We start from the raw sequence: 14,989 nt of genomic DNA, 5'->3' as shown, positions 1-14,989 counted from the left end.
ATTTAATTTTTGATAATTCTTCAATTTATTATGGTTAAAAATAAATAAATAACATAAATTTTATTGAATTAAAGTTTTTTATCAATATCAAATTTTTGAGACATGTTTTGGGCGATAATCACATCGAAATTCATTTGTCTACGTGTTTTGAATCAACAAGTGTGATTCATCGTCAAGCCAAGATGAAGAACCAGATCATGGCAACAAATTAAATAGAGAGACCGAGCATTCCAATAGCTAGAAAAACAACTACTATTAATCATAGGGAACGACTATAATTGACAATAATCACATCGAAATTCATTTGTCTACGTGTTTTGAATCAACAAGTGTGATTCATCGTCAAGCCAAGATGAAGAACGAGATCATGGCAACAAATTAAATAGAGAGACCGAGCATTCCAATAGCTAGAAAAACAACTACTGTTAATCATAGGGAACGACTACTGGGAAACGATACATTTGACTAGACCAAGAGTTAAGGAAAAACTAGTTAATTTATTAATTAATTAGTTACTTTGTTACATTTGTTTATTTTATTTAAACTATATGTAACTAAATATGTGTTTTTAATTAATTAAAATTAAATTATGAACTAAAAACATTAAAGCTAATAAATAATTAATTATCCTCTTAAATAAACTATATATAAACTTATAATACTATAGGGAATATTATATGATCAAATATTAATGAAATAAATAATTAGTTAATTTGATTATTAACCAGTGACCTATTGCAAGGAGTGTTAATATGATCAAATATTAATGAAATAAATAATTAGTTAATTTGATTATTAACCAGTGACCTATTGCAAGGAGTGCCTTAACAGTGCACTCATTCACCGTCAATCCAAAGCCCCATGAACATATAAATGTTTATTTTCATCTAACTGCATATAAACTTATAATACTATAGGGAATCTTATATGTTAAAATATTAATTAAATGAATAATTAGTTAAATAATTATTTAATTTGATTACTAAATCTCTTTTATGTAACCATATATGTATTATCCTCTTTAACAACCAAATAAAATGAATATAAATTCATACTAATACTAATATATGAAGTACTAGGATAAAAATATGAAGTTTATTAAAAAATTAATCAGTTTAATTCATTTAATTTATTTTTCCTCTAACTGAATATGCTACTAATTATATTAAGGGATAAATAAGAATTAAACTTAAATGAATACCAATTAATCATATCTAAATATAAAACCTTATAATTCTGAACTTAAATGTTATTTATATATCATGTTTAATAAAAACCTTGAGAAAAAAGTAAAATTCGTTTAATTTATTTTTTCTCTAACTGAATATGCTACTAATTATATTAAGGGATAAATAAGAATTAAACTTAAATGAATATCAATTAATCATATCTAAATATAAAAGCTTATAATTCTGAACTTAATTGTTATTTATATATCATTTTTAATAAAAATCTTGAGAAAAAAGTAAAATATAAAATCTAATAACTTAAAGAATAATAAAAAAGGTTTCATAATCTTAATGATTCCAACAATCCAGAAGAAAAAGGAATAAAATTAGAAAAAAAAAAGGGGAAAAAAGGGGAGGAGCTGAGAGGAGAAAAAAATAAAAAGGGAAAAAGAGAGCAAGACTAAGAGGAAAAAAACAATAAAATAAAAAAGGAAAAAAAAACAAAAAACAAAAACAATAAAATAAAGAGGAAAAAAGGGGCGGGGCTAAAAGGAGAAAAAAAAGAAGGAGAAAAAAGATAAAAAAGGAGGAGAAAAAACAATAAAATAAAGAGGGAAAAAAAGGGCCAGACTAAGAGGAGAAAAAGGGGCCAGGCTAAAAGGAAAAAAAAAAAAAAAAAAAAAAAAAGGGAAAAAAAAAAATAAAAGAATAAAATCAAAAAAATAAAAAAGGAAAAAGGGGCCAGGCTAAAAGGAGAAAAAAATAAAAAGGGAAAAAAAAATAAAAATAAAAAGGGGAAAAATGGGGCCCGGCTAAGAGGAGAAAAAACAATAAGGAAAAAATAAAGGGCCGGGCTAACTTTTTTTAATGTGTACTTTTGAACGAAATATTTGTTAGGGTGTATATTTAATGAATATCGGCGCATACATATTTCCCTTCCCGTAACCTGGTTAGAACGAGATGAGGCCACAATCTCAAAATTTGCAGTCTGTGTGCTAAACTGTCTTCAAATTAACGTGGATAACACGACACAACGTTTAATAATTGAAAAGAAACTTTAGAAGTCACACATAGCCGCCGTCTGTGGGAATCGAACCCACGACCACGTGGTTAAAAGCCACGCGCTCTACCAGCTGAGCTAAGACGGCCTACCCTAGTGCTGTAATTTCATTTCTGTCCTTGACAAATAGTTATGAACAGCTCACATGTTCCTGAGCGTTTAAGAGTTCTACCTGTATCGGCGGGGATTGAGGCCGGATTAACCTTTTCAGTATAGATTTCGGTCGGCTTGTTTTTTTTTCGTTTTGTATGACAATCGAAATATATTCATCATCAAACATAACCACGGGCCCAAAGATATCCATTCCAAACAAATCATGGTTAAGTAAAAATTGCTTCTTCATCAAAAACAAAGAAAGTGGGTGTGAATGCCAAGTAATTTTGGGGTATGTTAAAACGTAGACTGGCTGGTCTAAAATGAGAACAGGCAAGGAAAAATAGTCTCAAGGAGAAAATATTATGACTCTCTGTAAGAAGTACTATTCAAACAAGTCTCACTTGCAAGGATGTGGTAACAACAAGCCCAGATGCAGCAAAAGCATTGATGATTCTGCTTTCTACAACCCCACATCCACACCTCTCACCTTGTCATCTGACCTTTATGTGCAAGGATTGTGAGATGTCATTTGGAGGCTAGAGGTTTTGAAAGTCAAAGACGAGCGAAGAGATCATAAAATCCATGTAATAAAAGCTGCAAATCAGATTTTAGCCTCAAGTAATAAGGTTTTAAAGGAGCAAGTAGCATTGTTGCAAGAAGCTCTCTTGATAGGGAACATTGAATGGCAACACATGAAGGTTGTCTTGCAAATCATGAAAGAATCTGCAGTGAAAAGTAAAGATGTGTTGAATTTGAAATCATCTCAGGATAAAGGGAAAGTGATTGCCCAAGTAGACAACCATGAAGTGAAAGTAAGAGAAGAAAAGAAAGGAGGTTTTACAAAAGATTCCAAAACTTGGACACAAGTTATTAGCAAATTTTCTAATGCCAATAACTACATGCAATATAGTGGAATCAAAGAAAGAGCAATCAATGCAGCGAATGTAATTATTAAAGGTGTGAAATATTATGGAAAAAATGAATGTACTCTCGATCTTGCAAGTGACTTTTTAAAAGACAAGTTGCTTTGGCAAGGATAAATCTGGCAAGTGTGGAGGGTGGGTAAGATTAGTGATGAGAGAGCTAGGCCCATAAAAATCATCATGTCAAGCATGTGTGACAAACAAATTATTCTAAGCAAGAAGCAACTCTTGAGGGGCTCTCGCTTTTTTTGAGATTAAGATTTAACTATCAAGGAACAAGAAGAAAGAAGGGAGAAAATGTCAAAGGTTAGAGCAACAAGGGATGGTGGAAAAATAACATGGTTGTACAAAGGAAAAGTTGTGATCGCCTATTTTGGACTTCATTTTAAAACAGAACAACTAGTTGGTATCAAAGAAGTGGCAGCAAATTCTTTAATAGGAAACTATGCAAAGAGGTCAATATGGGTAAACACGGATGAAGACTCAACTTTGAGTCGTGTACGTCAAAACAAACATAAATCAAGTCCTACCTAGGTTTCCTTGATTTTAGTTTGTTGGAATTATAGAGGTTACCCATGGAGACGGGGACATGGGTTAGGGCATATTGCTGAAGATAGAGACATAATTTGTCTTATAGAAACACATGAGCATGAAGGGTGTGAAACACCTTTATTTTAAGGGTATTTGAAGACGGCAGTGTGCAACAAGGCAACAAGAAATGGAAAAGGACATGGGGGTATCATGATCTTAGTGAGGAAAAAGAAGGTCGTTTCATTCAACTAGAAAAAAAAAACTCAAATAAACAAATCATTTGGTTTAAAATATCAAGAAATGGAAATCTCATTAGAATTGCGACTTGTTATTTTTGTCTGCAAGTTTCAAAAACTTACAAAAGTATAGGGCTTGACGACAAAGTCCCCTTTGCAGTCTTAAAAATGGATATTGCAACGTATCCTCAGCTAGGTGAAGTCCTTCTATTGGGTGATTTCAATGCTAGGACTGCAAGTGGAAAAACTAGCATTCTCCATTGTAAAGAAGATTGTAATCATATTTGGCTTATAGAAGAGAGTAATAACTAGTGGGAAAGAGTTTTAGAAGACAACAAAGGCTGCAATCTTTTTGGGGAGCAACTACTTACTCTATTTGGAGCATTTGATTTAGTCATTTTCAATGGTTTGGCTAGATGGACGAAGTTTGATAATTTCACTCGTACTACCTATAATAGCACAAGTGTAGTAGATTATGTAATTTGCTTGCATGTTCTGTGTGAGAAAATGGAAGAAGTTTTGATTGGTGAACAACATTAGGATTTAAAATCTGATCACAAACCAATTTACTTAAGTTTCTTTTGGATTGGAAAGAAGCAACTTGAGACGAAAACTCGGTGTATTCAACAAACTCCCTCAAAGGGAAAAAAAATGACTCAAAAAAATTGTAATACCTTCAAAATAGTGCTAGAGAGGCTTTTTGAGAAGAAGAAAATTACATTCCATGGTCTTCATAGCCACGAGCTAACACATTTAATTCAAAGTGCATTTGCAGAATGTAAAAGAGCAAAAAATAGGAAGTTTGAAACAAATTGCTTTCCAGTTAATGCTTGGTTTGATGATAAAGGAAAAAAGGAAAGGATGCTTTGAAAGAGTCAAACAAGAATGACATAAACTTCAAAGCTTACAAATATATTTTAAGAAAGAAAAAAGTTGATTCCATGCTATCAAGAAGGGAAAAAATAATCTTCCTTAGGAAAAATAACTCCAAGTTATTTTGGAAGGAGCTCCAACTGAGAAAGAAGCAAACTAAAAATAATATTATAGCTTCTCAATGGTTTGATTATGCAAGGTAGATTTATGTGCAAGATCCTAAGGTTGACCCTCCCCCCTAGTCAACACTACTACTAAGTTTTTCATTGTACAAGAGGTCGAGATGGGTATTAAAAAGTTGGGTGTTGGAAAAACAAAAGACTTAGTTGAACTTCAAGTGGAGCATTTAAAGTGGGGTTTGATAATTCTTGCACCTCACATTACGAAATTTTTTAGCAACATCATTTAGTAGGGGTTCCCCATAGATTAGACAACTAGTCTAGCAATACCTCTTTTCAAGAGTTGTGACATCAATAATCCCTCTAATCATAGTACCTTGATGATAAATTCTTTGTTTGCAAAGTTATTTGGAAGTGTGCTAGAAAATAAAATAAGCAAGTGGGTGGAAGAAAGAGATAAACATACTAAAGGGAAAGCAGGCTTCAAACCTAAACATTCCATGGTTGATCACGGTATAACTTTAAGGCACATCATTGAAAAAGTCTGGAATAAAAAGAAGGAAGTCTTTTGTTGCTTTGTTGATTTCAAAAATTATTTTGACACAGTCCCTAGGGATAAGCTTTGGCACAAAATGAAGGAACTTGGGGTTCCTACGCATCTTAAAGTAGTTGTTCATAGGTTGTGTGAGGAGGTGAAAGTCAAAACCAGAACTTCAGTTGACATCTCTAAAAGTTTTAGGAGTTATATCAAGGTCAAGAAATGGTGCCCATTGTCCCCTACCCATTTTGGTTTATATATTGACAAACATGAAGAGTGGTTAAACTTACAAGGTAGTGATGGTGTACATTTGATCGAGTTTGTTATAAGGCTTCTTTTGTATGCACATGACCTTCTTTTGATTGCTAAATATGCTCTTGGCTTGCAAGAGCACTTACTTTCCATTGAGTGGTTTTGTAAAAGGTTGGGGATGTGAGTCAATATTAGCAAGTTGAAAGTGGTGGTTTTCTCAAAAAAAAAAAAATATAGCCAACATAAGTTCTACTTTGAAGGCAACATCCTTGAAGAAGTTGCAAGTTACAAATACCTCGGAATTGACTTCAACAAAAATCTAAGTTAGGAAGTTGCAGAAAGAAAAGAACTTTGGGAGGTTGGAAAGCACTTTATGCTTTTCCAAATAGGTGCAAAGAGGGAGAGTTATGGAATTGGAAGGCCATCCAAACTCTTTTGGGATTTTTAGTGATTTTCATTATTCTCTATGGTTGTGAAATGTGGGCCAGTAGTACATTTGACTTACAATGAAAATAAATTGAGAAATGTTTGATTACAAACAAGTTCAAAATAAATAGTTCAGTTCCTTATGATACCTTGATGAGTGAAATGGTGGTTTCTCCTATTGAAACAATTGTTATGGTGTGACTCATAAGATATTTAAAAAAATTGAGCAAATGGAAGAGGGAAAATGGCCTAAGGTTGTCTTCAATGACATATTGTGCAAAAGAAAGAAGACTTGGATGCAACAAAATAGAAAATGGTTTAGTAAATGGGATATTTACTTGAACATGTGCCCCACAAATAGTAAAGAGATTAAGGATTTTGTTATGGATAAGTTCCACAAGCGTACTTGGGATAAAGAGCTAGGGAGAAAGAGAAAGTATTATATTGAAAGGTTTAATCCCATTCGTAATCATCATCAAAAAGCGTATATAGTGGTCAATATCTCATGTAGAGCCAAAATTATTACTCCTCAGTTAAGAACTAACTATCATCAACTCCTTTGCGAAACCAAACATTGGAAAATACCAAAAGAAGTTTAGGAGAAAAAGTGTTTATTTTTTGAACTTCCGAAAAAATGAAAACATAAAAAAATTCCATTTTAGATTATGAAACCTTCAAAGATAGTTAAAACAATTATTTAAATCTCTTAACAACTAATTTTTAGAATAATTTATTAAAAAAATATTAAAAAATTGAAAGTGCTCATTCTCACCTTACATAGAAAAATAATTAAATGCAAAAATCAAATTGCAAAACAGTTGATCCTATAATCTATCTTTAACTTTATAAACACTAAAATTTATTTTTCTTCTTCTATACTTATCTTCCTTTTTCCTTTTATATCATCTCCACTTTACCCTCAACAAAATATATGTAAAAATTTACAAAAGAATCATCGTCTGTGCCATGGAAATGGTTTCCACTCATATGTTAGTATTTAATATTTTCTATGTAATTTAATGTAGATTTATTTAACACTTAAGTTATAAAGTTACAATTTTAACTATTTATTTTTTAAATTTAAAACAAAAATTTAACCCAAAAATATGTTTGAAAAAATATCAAAACTTAAAAAAAAAAAAAAAAAAATTGAACTATGACCATTAATATTTTGTAATTAGATAATTATTATCTCTGATGCAACTCTCTTTTTTTTTTGAATTTTTAGTTTTTTAATTTTTCTTTCCTTTTCTTTTCTTTTTTCTCTTTTTTCTTTTCTTCTTTCTTCTTTTTCTTCTTTTTTCTTTTTCTTTTTCTTTTTTCCTTTTTCTTTTTTCTTTTTTCTTTTCTTTTTCTTTTTCTTTTTCTTTTTTTTTTTTTTTTTTTTGAATTGGTCTACTTCTATATTGATACAAAATATGCTTACAGCGAGGCAAAGGCCTCGAGAGTTCTAGCCCATGAAATGGCATACTGACAAAAAACGTTTGACAAACTGTCCCAAGGACTTACATAAAGACTAGCTTGAGGACTTGAAATATCTGAAATCCATAACGAAAGACTTAGTGTCCGAACAGTGACCAAAATCGGACTTGTAGACCACCTTAGCCAAGACAGAACCAACAAACAGGGAAATGCCGCCCACGCAGGGGAAACTGGCCCTCAAAAAGTTGAAAAAACCTGATACTGTTTAGTCTTCATGTTGTGTTGGAGGCTGCTCTTCAATAATGCGGCACCCATAATGATCTGGTTCTTCAAACTCTGCGGATTGACCCTCATTCCTTGCAAGTTCTTCTGCTGCAGGAGCGCTCGGGCCAGCAAGAGTGGGCGAATCCTGAATAGAAAAGCCCCCAATGTCCCGTCTCTGCGAAGTTACATTCGTCGAGGGAACATTCTGGTGTTCCATTCGTTGGCGCTGAGGAACTCCTGAGCCGACTGTCTCCAAACCCCTAGCATGCTCACTCAGCTCTATAGTGACCAAAACAATGAAGGAGGAATTTCCCAGACTACAAGGGAGGCGGAAGTGAGCCGTGTGCATTATGGAGTGCTGAGAGCTCACCTCTAACATAAACTACCTCCTTCCTCTGCCACGCCCACTTTTGGTCACAGGATAGCAGTAAAAACTGAAATCCGAAGCCTCAGACGAAGGGTCCGAGGTTATTGAGGATGCCTGGCGAGGGACCCGGCCACGAGAGTTGCCTCTTCTGCAGCCCATTCTGGTGCGCTCTCTGGGCATGTTGAATTGAGCTAGGGAAGTAGAACAAACAGTCAAAGAGGGGAATGCGCAGTGGTGACAGAGGAGAATGCGAAACAGATAAATTGGAGCATGAAAGCCTGGAAGAGTGTTAGCTCCTCGAACCAAAGCCAGACAGTGCCCTAAACTGTCTCTAGCACAAGAAGCGACGACCTTTTTTTGCCAGCATGAGCAGATGGGAAGGGTAAAAATGAGAACCGTGCTGAGCGCCATTGCGGTTCGGTTATCAAATTAACACGCCTGAGAGAGCCGCATTAATTCAGTGATAAAGGAAATTGTGTGAACCATTAACTGCTACATCCTGCAGCTCCATCTGGCTATGGTAAGCGGCCACGCGCCTGCCCGCCAAGCCATCATCGTATTATATTCCAGATTGTTCACCCGCATCCGGGAGAGAGAAATCCTTTTGCACCAGAGAAGTGCACTCTTTTTTGAGGTGTTCATCATTTGAATCACAAAGAGGACCTGAGAAGAATAGGAGCGGATGATTGACTCCCTGATTAGCCAATCTGTCTGCTACCCTGTTAGTTGTGCGCCTTATATGCTTGAAAGTAATGTTGCTGGTTGTCCTGAGCCATTCTTCAATATTTTCCAGTCTACTGAGAAGCCTCCAGCTTGAGGCAATCTTAGCTACTGATGTGCCTGATTGAATCCTTGTGGCAGCTGCTATTAAAATTTGAGAATCCCCTTCTACCTCCAAAGGGAAAAAAAATCCCTGTTCTGCTATGCATATGCCTTTCCATAAACCCTCCAGTTCTGCTACGTTATTGGTATCTTTGCCAATTGACCCATGATATATGTGCAGAACTGTGCCTACTTCGTTTCTGAAGAAACCGCCACAGCCTGCCGGCCCGGGATTGCCCTTGGCAGCCCCATCGAAATTCAATTTGTAAGAGTGGGAAGCCGGAGGGGACCAAGTGTGGGGAGAAGCGATGCTGATTGGGGAATTATTCTTGTCTTGAGCTAAAAATGTGAGGTTCAAATTCCATTCTTTCAGGATGAGGCGTTCCTGAGGAGATTCCAGCGGGTCCAAGTCTTGCCAATGTTTTAGAGCAAGAGTTTCTTGCAGATTATGTTTGAGAAGTATACATAGAGCATCTGGAGGCTTGCTAAGGTTATTGAAAATTCTATTATTTCTCTCCTTCCATAGGATCCAGTAGACAAAGCCCGGGAGAAGGCTCCATAGGGAATTTAGAAGAAGGCTTTGAAAAGGATCCCAAGGCCAGTTTTTGATGGTATCTGTGATGTTGCCCACATGTCTACCTGATCTTCTATTGCACTGCTCATTTTTTTCCCATAATTGTACTGCTAAAGGACATGAATCCAAGAGATACGAGATGGTTTCTAAGTTAAGATTACAGTTTGGGCATCTGGATGGGCCAGTAAATCCTCACTTTTGAAGATTGTCCCATGTGAGGATGCGCTGCTTGCTCAAAAGCCATAGAAAAGTGGAAACCTTAGGCCAGATGCTTGGTTGCCATATCTGATCCCAAAGCTGGTCCTTTGCTGCCTGCATGGGTTGATAGAGAAGCTGGTATGCTTCCTTGGTTGTAAACATTCCTTTTGGTGTGTGTCCCCATCGCAGTTTGTCCTTTTGATCTGAGTGTTTGATTTTCCGGAATTTTAGCTCCTGATCGATCTCTTCATGGGTCTCCCCTTGCCAGTCCGCCTGCCAGGTGCTCGCTGGTCTCCAGAGTTGAAAATCATTAGGGGATTGCTGCTGCCAATACTGATGAACATGGATTTGGTTAGCTTGCTGCATGGAAGCTTGCCATTTAGGTTTACAGAAGAGAGAGGCTAATTTTGGGAGTTGTTGCCATGAATCCTCCCAAAATCTAGCTGTGGTGCCCGAATGGATCTCCCAAAAACTGTGCACCTGGATAAAAGCACTATGTTGCTTAGCAGCATTCCAGATCAACGAGCTTGGAGTAGATGTATTGATTTTGATGAGTTCTTCCAATTGACTGCCTGGCGCGTACTTGGCTTGCCATAGACGTGCCCAAGGTGTATATGGTTTGGAAGTCCAATTCCACCAGATACAGGCTCCCATTATGTTATTGCTATGAAGGGAATCCATCAAGCCTAGCCCTCCAACTGATCTTGGTTGACAGACCTCAGTCCATTTGACAAGAGCCCATTTCCTGTTGAGTCTTGAGGAACCCCAGAGGAAGTTTCTTTGGAGATTGCGGATGTTCTTAAGGGACCATTTAGGAGCAGCTAAAATGGAAAAAAGACAGAGAAGCATAGCTTGGAGAACAGATTTGAGAAGGATGAGCCTACCAGCAATATTAAGCGAGTGGAAGGTCCAGGAGGAGAGCCTTAGTTCAAGTTTGTCGAGGAGGGTTCTCCAGGTGGCATGCTTAATGGCTGTGTCCAACAGTGGAGCTCCCAGATATTTCGACAAGAGCACTGCTATGGGAAAGCCCAGTATCCTGGCAATGTTCCTCTGAGTCACGGATGGGGTATGAAAGAAGAAAAGCTGTGATTTAGCAGCATTGATGGAGGTTCCTGAGGCTTCATAGAAGAGATTGAGCAGGGCCTTGAAGGCGGAGGCTTCTTGAACAGATGGGTGGCCGAAAAGCATAGTGCCATCAACAAACTGTTGGTGGGAAGTGGGGGGAAGACCATGAAGAGAAATGCCCTTAAGGGTGTGAGAGGAAATGGCAAAATGAAGAAGGTGACTGAGACCTTCTGCCATGAGAACAAAGAGGAAAGGGGAAAGAGGATCCCCCTGATGAATGCCTCTGGAAGGACGAAAGGGTGCAGAGGGTGAGCCATTTAGCAGTATTGAGAAGCTGGGGGATGAGATGAGACTCATAATCAAACGGGTCCAAGTAGCACTGAAGCCAAATGCCAATAACATCTGATGAATATAGTTCCAGCTGAGTTTATCAAAAGCTTTGGAAAGATCTAGCTTGAGAATCATACCTGGCTTTTTTAGAAGCTTGAGAGAGTTGATCACTTCATTTGAGAGAATGATACCATCCATTATCTGGCACCCTTCTACATATCCGGTTTGTTCTGGCGAGATGAGGAGGGGGAGAAGTGGTTTGAGCCTGTTCGCCAAGACTTTGGAGATGAGTTTGTAAATAACATTACACAGTGCTATGGGCCTGTATTTGTCTAGCGTATTGGGTTCATCTGTTTTGGGTATTAGCACTATGAAGGTCGAATTTAGGGAAGGAAGGATCCAGTGCATGGATCTTGATTCCTCCACTATTTCCCATACCTCTGTTTTTATAAGCTCCCAAAACACATGAAAGAAGTTGGCTGTGAAGCCATCGGGTCCCGGCGCTTTACCATCTTTGAATTGGGCCATAGCTTCCTCCACTTACTGCATGGATATGGGCTAGAGCGGCATGTTATTATGGTTCTCCGTGATGATTTAGGAATATGCCGCGTCAGTGATTGAATGGCTTGATCCCTGCATCCTGGTGGCTCCCGAAGAATATCCTGGAAGTATTTTTTGAACTCCTGTTCCACTTCTTCAGGCACTTCTAGTCTGTCCCCTTGTAGATTATTAATGAAGGCAATATTATTATGCATTCTCCTTTGAATAGTAGATCTGTGGAAAATTTTTGTATTTTTCTCCCCTTCCTTAAGCCATCTGATTCTAGACTTTTGTCACCACAGAATTTCTTCTTGCTTCCTTCGTGCTTCGATCTCGGTTGAAAGGGTCTGCTCCTGTTGTTCATAATCTGTCGTTCTTCCCTCTAAAATGATACTCTGTTGTAGTGAGTTCATCTGCTGCTCCAGCTTTTTTCGGTGTTCGAAGATGTTGCCAAATTGGGTCCGATTCCATGATTTGAGAACCTGCTTGAGGTATTTTAATTTTTGTTGGAACTGGAACATCTTGGCTCCTTCGGGGGGAATGAAGGACTTCCAAGCCTCCTTGACAACTGCTTTGAAGTTGGGATGAGAGAACCAAAAGGCTTCAAAGCGAAAGGGTCTATTGCTCTTTATGCTTGGACGCGACCACTGTAGCATTATGGGCCAGTGATCCGAGCCCGCATGAGGCATAATGGAGGCGTGAAAGTCCCCTCCTAAGTGTATAGCATTGTCTGATATGAGGAAGCGGTCCAACCTGGAGGCTATATGCTGCGATCCCCTCCTTTTGTTAGTCCAGGTATACATACCATTTGAAGTCTGGAGATCCATTAACTGATTGTTGTGAATAAATTCTTTGAAGCCTATGCTGTCCCCTTCTAGCTTCGATCTGCCCCCTGTTTTTTCCTTTAATGTTGTTATTATATTGAAGTCACCGCCACTAAGCCATAGGGGAAACTCTCTATTCGAATTGAGAGCTGTGAGTGTGTCCAGTAGATTCAATTTTTTTTGTGCATCCTGTGGAAAATATAAATTAGAAAGATGGCCATGGATATTAGTCCCAATGAGATGAAATGTAGACTAAATGAAAAAGTGTAAGGCATGAAAATCTTGAAGGGAAAGTATATGCGGGTTCCACAATATTGCCAATCCCCCTGAGGCTCCGGAAGCGTCCACTGAGATTGAGTGGCATCCTATCCAAACCTTATTTAGAATCCTTTCCAGTACATTACTGTTACTTTTTGTTTCTTGAAGAAAGACGATTGAAGGCTTTTCTTGCTGAATCAAATTTTTTAACATGTTGTGTTTTGAGGGGCTGTTCAGCCCTCTCACATTCCATGAAATTAGCTTCATGGAGAACTATTGGGAAGGGCTTTAAAGAAATTTGTCAACTTGGGAATCTACCAGATTCCACCAGCATGTCTCTGATGATTATGGTCCTTTGCAGATCCGTTTTGCGCCCTCGTTTCTTCATCTCTTTCAGGATTTTCTTGCTATCCTAAGGACTGCCGGCCCGAATACCTAGGCTTTTGTTGTGCTGTGCTTTGGTTCGAACTCCTTCCATCTTTTCAATCTCCTGGATGGGTATTCTATTAAATTCTTTCTGTCTACATGTTGTTTCCTACGTAAGAATGTCCAAACCTTCCAGATTCACACTTTCTGTTTCCTCATCCATGTGAGTCGGAGTGTTCTGTTCTTCCTCGACTGTCTTTTGATGAATGCTGAGAGTAAGAGCTACATCTAATTCCATAGCTGAGGACTGCAAGGCGTTTTCGAGTTCAGTTTTCTCAGAAGAGGTTGAGGCAGGGAAGCTGGTAAGAGTGGATGCTAAGATCGGAGATGAGGTTTTAGAGCCTGGGGGGGTGAGGAAGGAGAGGGATCTACTAGAGGGGTTTCAAGGTGATCTTCTGAGGTATTTTGAGAGGTTAGAATTTCAAATCTGTTCTGGGTGTTAGGTTTACTGGAGCTGGCTGGGGGTGCTGGAGTTTTCTTGGCATGCCGTCTGTGATTAGGAACCTTTGTAAATCCTTCCCTATCTTTGCTGGGTTCATTACCTGGGGCTGTGGACTGGAGATTCAGAGGGCAATCCCTAAAAAGATGGCCATGTTCATGGCATTTTCTGCAACGAAAAGGGATATGCTCATAGTCTATTGTTTGGATCCATTCAAAATCGTCATGAAATAGACTTACCGAGTCGGAGAGTTCTTTGGTCAGATGCCTGAGTACACAGATCCTGGTGTAAGAGTTATATCTTTAGGATTTGGTTTCCTCAATAGCTTTGATGAATAACCCCAAGCTGTCGCCTATATCCGTTAAGGTCTCCTCGTGCCAGTATTCCAGTGGAAGAGAGTACATGCGTATCCATACTGGAGCCCAACTGAAGTCTTCTTTGTCTGGGTCAAACCTCTCTCTCCATTCTTGAAGGTACAGACCTGAAGAGTTGAAAAAATATGGGCCTCCCTCGAAGATACGAGATTTGTCCTCCAAACAGTTGAATGTAGCAGTAAAGAAGCCTTTGGGTCCAAGCTGCAGAGTGACTTGTCCTTTGGGCTTCCATTTGGATGCTATCCATCCATGCAAGGCCTTTTCAATAGGCCAGAATCTGAGAAATTTGCCTATAAGCGCATGATCCTTCATGTATTGGATCTGGCTGTTGATTCTTTGACTTGGGAGATCTACTTTGATTCTTTCTGTAGTCTTCAGGATGCATGTTACAGAAGACGCATTTGGCTGTGACGTTGAGGCATTTTGGTCTGTGCCTTTTTCATTAACAATTGTAGATCCTGCAGCGGAGTTCCCAGCGGCATCTATGACCGGTGCAGTGTCCTGATCGGTCTGTGAGGGAACGCCTGAGTTGTTCAGGGAGTCTGCTCGGCCTGTTTTGTCAGAGGAGGTACTGGTGGGTGGGATGAGCCCACCCCTCCCAAGGGCGAAACCATGTTGAAGAACTCAAAAGGAGTGCTGAGACGGGGTCGCCGAGCGTACCGAGGAGGTTGGTAATGGGATTAATGATCGAACCCTAGCGCTAGCAGCATGAACTTTCGCCAGAGCTCCGCCCGGATAGATCGACACTTGATGCAACTCTTTCATGTTACAACCATATGGTGCCGATAATTATATGATATTTGATGATGTTGATTGTATATCAACTATTATAACATGCACACTATTCTTGTATTATGAATGAG

The 14,989-nt window shown here is 38.2% G+C and overlaps 1 non-coding gene across 1 annotated transcript; it reads right to left on the bottom strand.

Moving 5' to 3' along the window:
* Nucleotides 1-2,244: 2,244 nt before the first annotated feature.
* On the bottom strand, nt 2,245-2,317 carry TRNAK-UUU (transfer RNA lysine (anticodon UUU)). The gene has a single exon. It is a non-coding gene; the product is annotated as a tRNA-Lys (tRNA).
* Nucleotides 2,318-14,989: the final 12,672 nt, after the last annotated feature.

The sequence above is a fragment of the Pinus tabuliformis genome, chromosome 6, assembly GCF_031772625.1.
Source record: "Pinus tabuliformis cultivar Carrire ecotype Pingquan chromosome 6, CPIR1, whole genome shotgun sequence".
NCBI classification, from domain to species: Eukaryota; Viridiplantae; Streptophyta; class Pinopsida; order Pinales; family Pinaceae; genus Pinus; species Pinus tabuliformis.
Note: the sequence above shows the minus strand (reverse complement) of the source record. Positions and strands in the feature narration are given on the sequence as shown.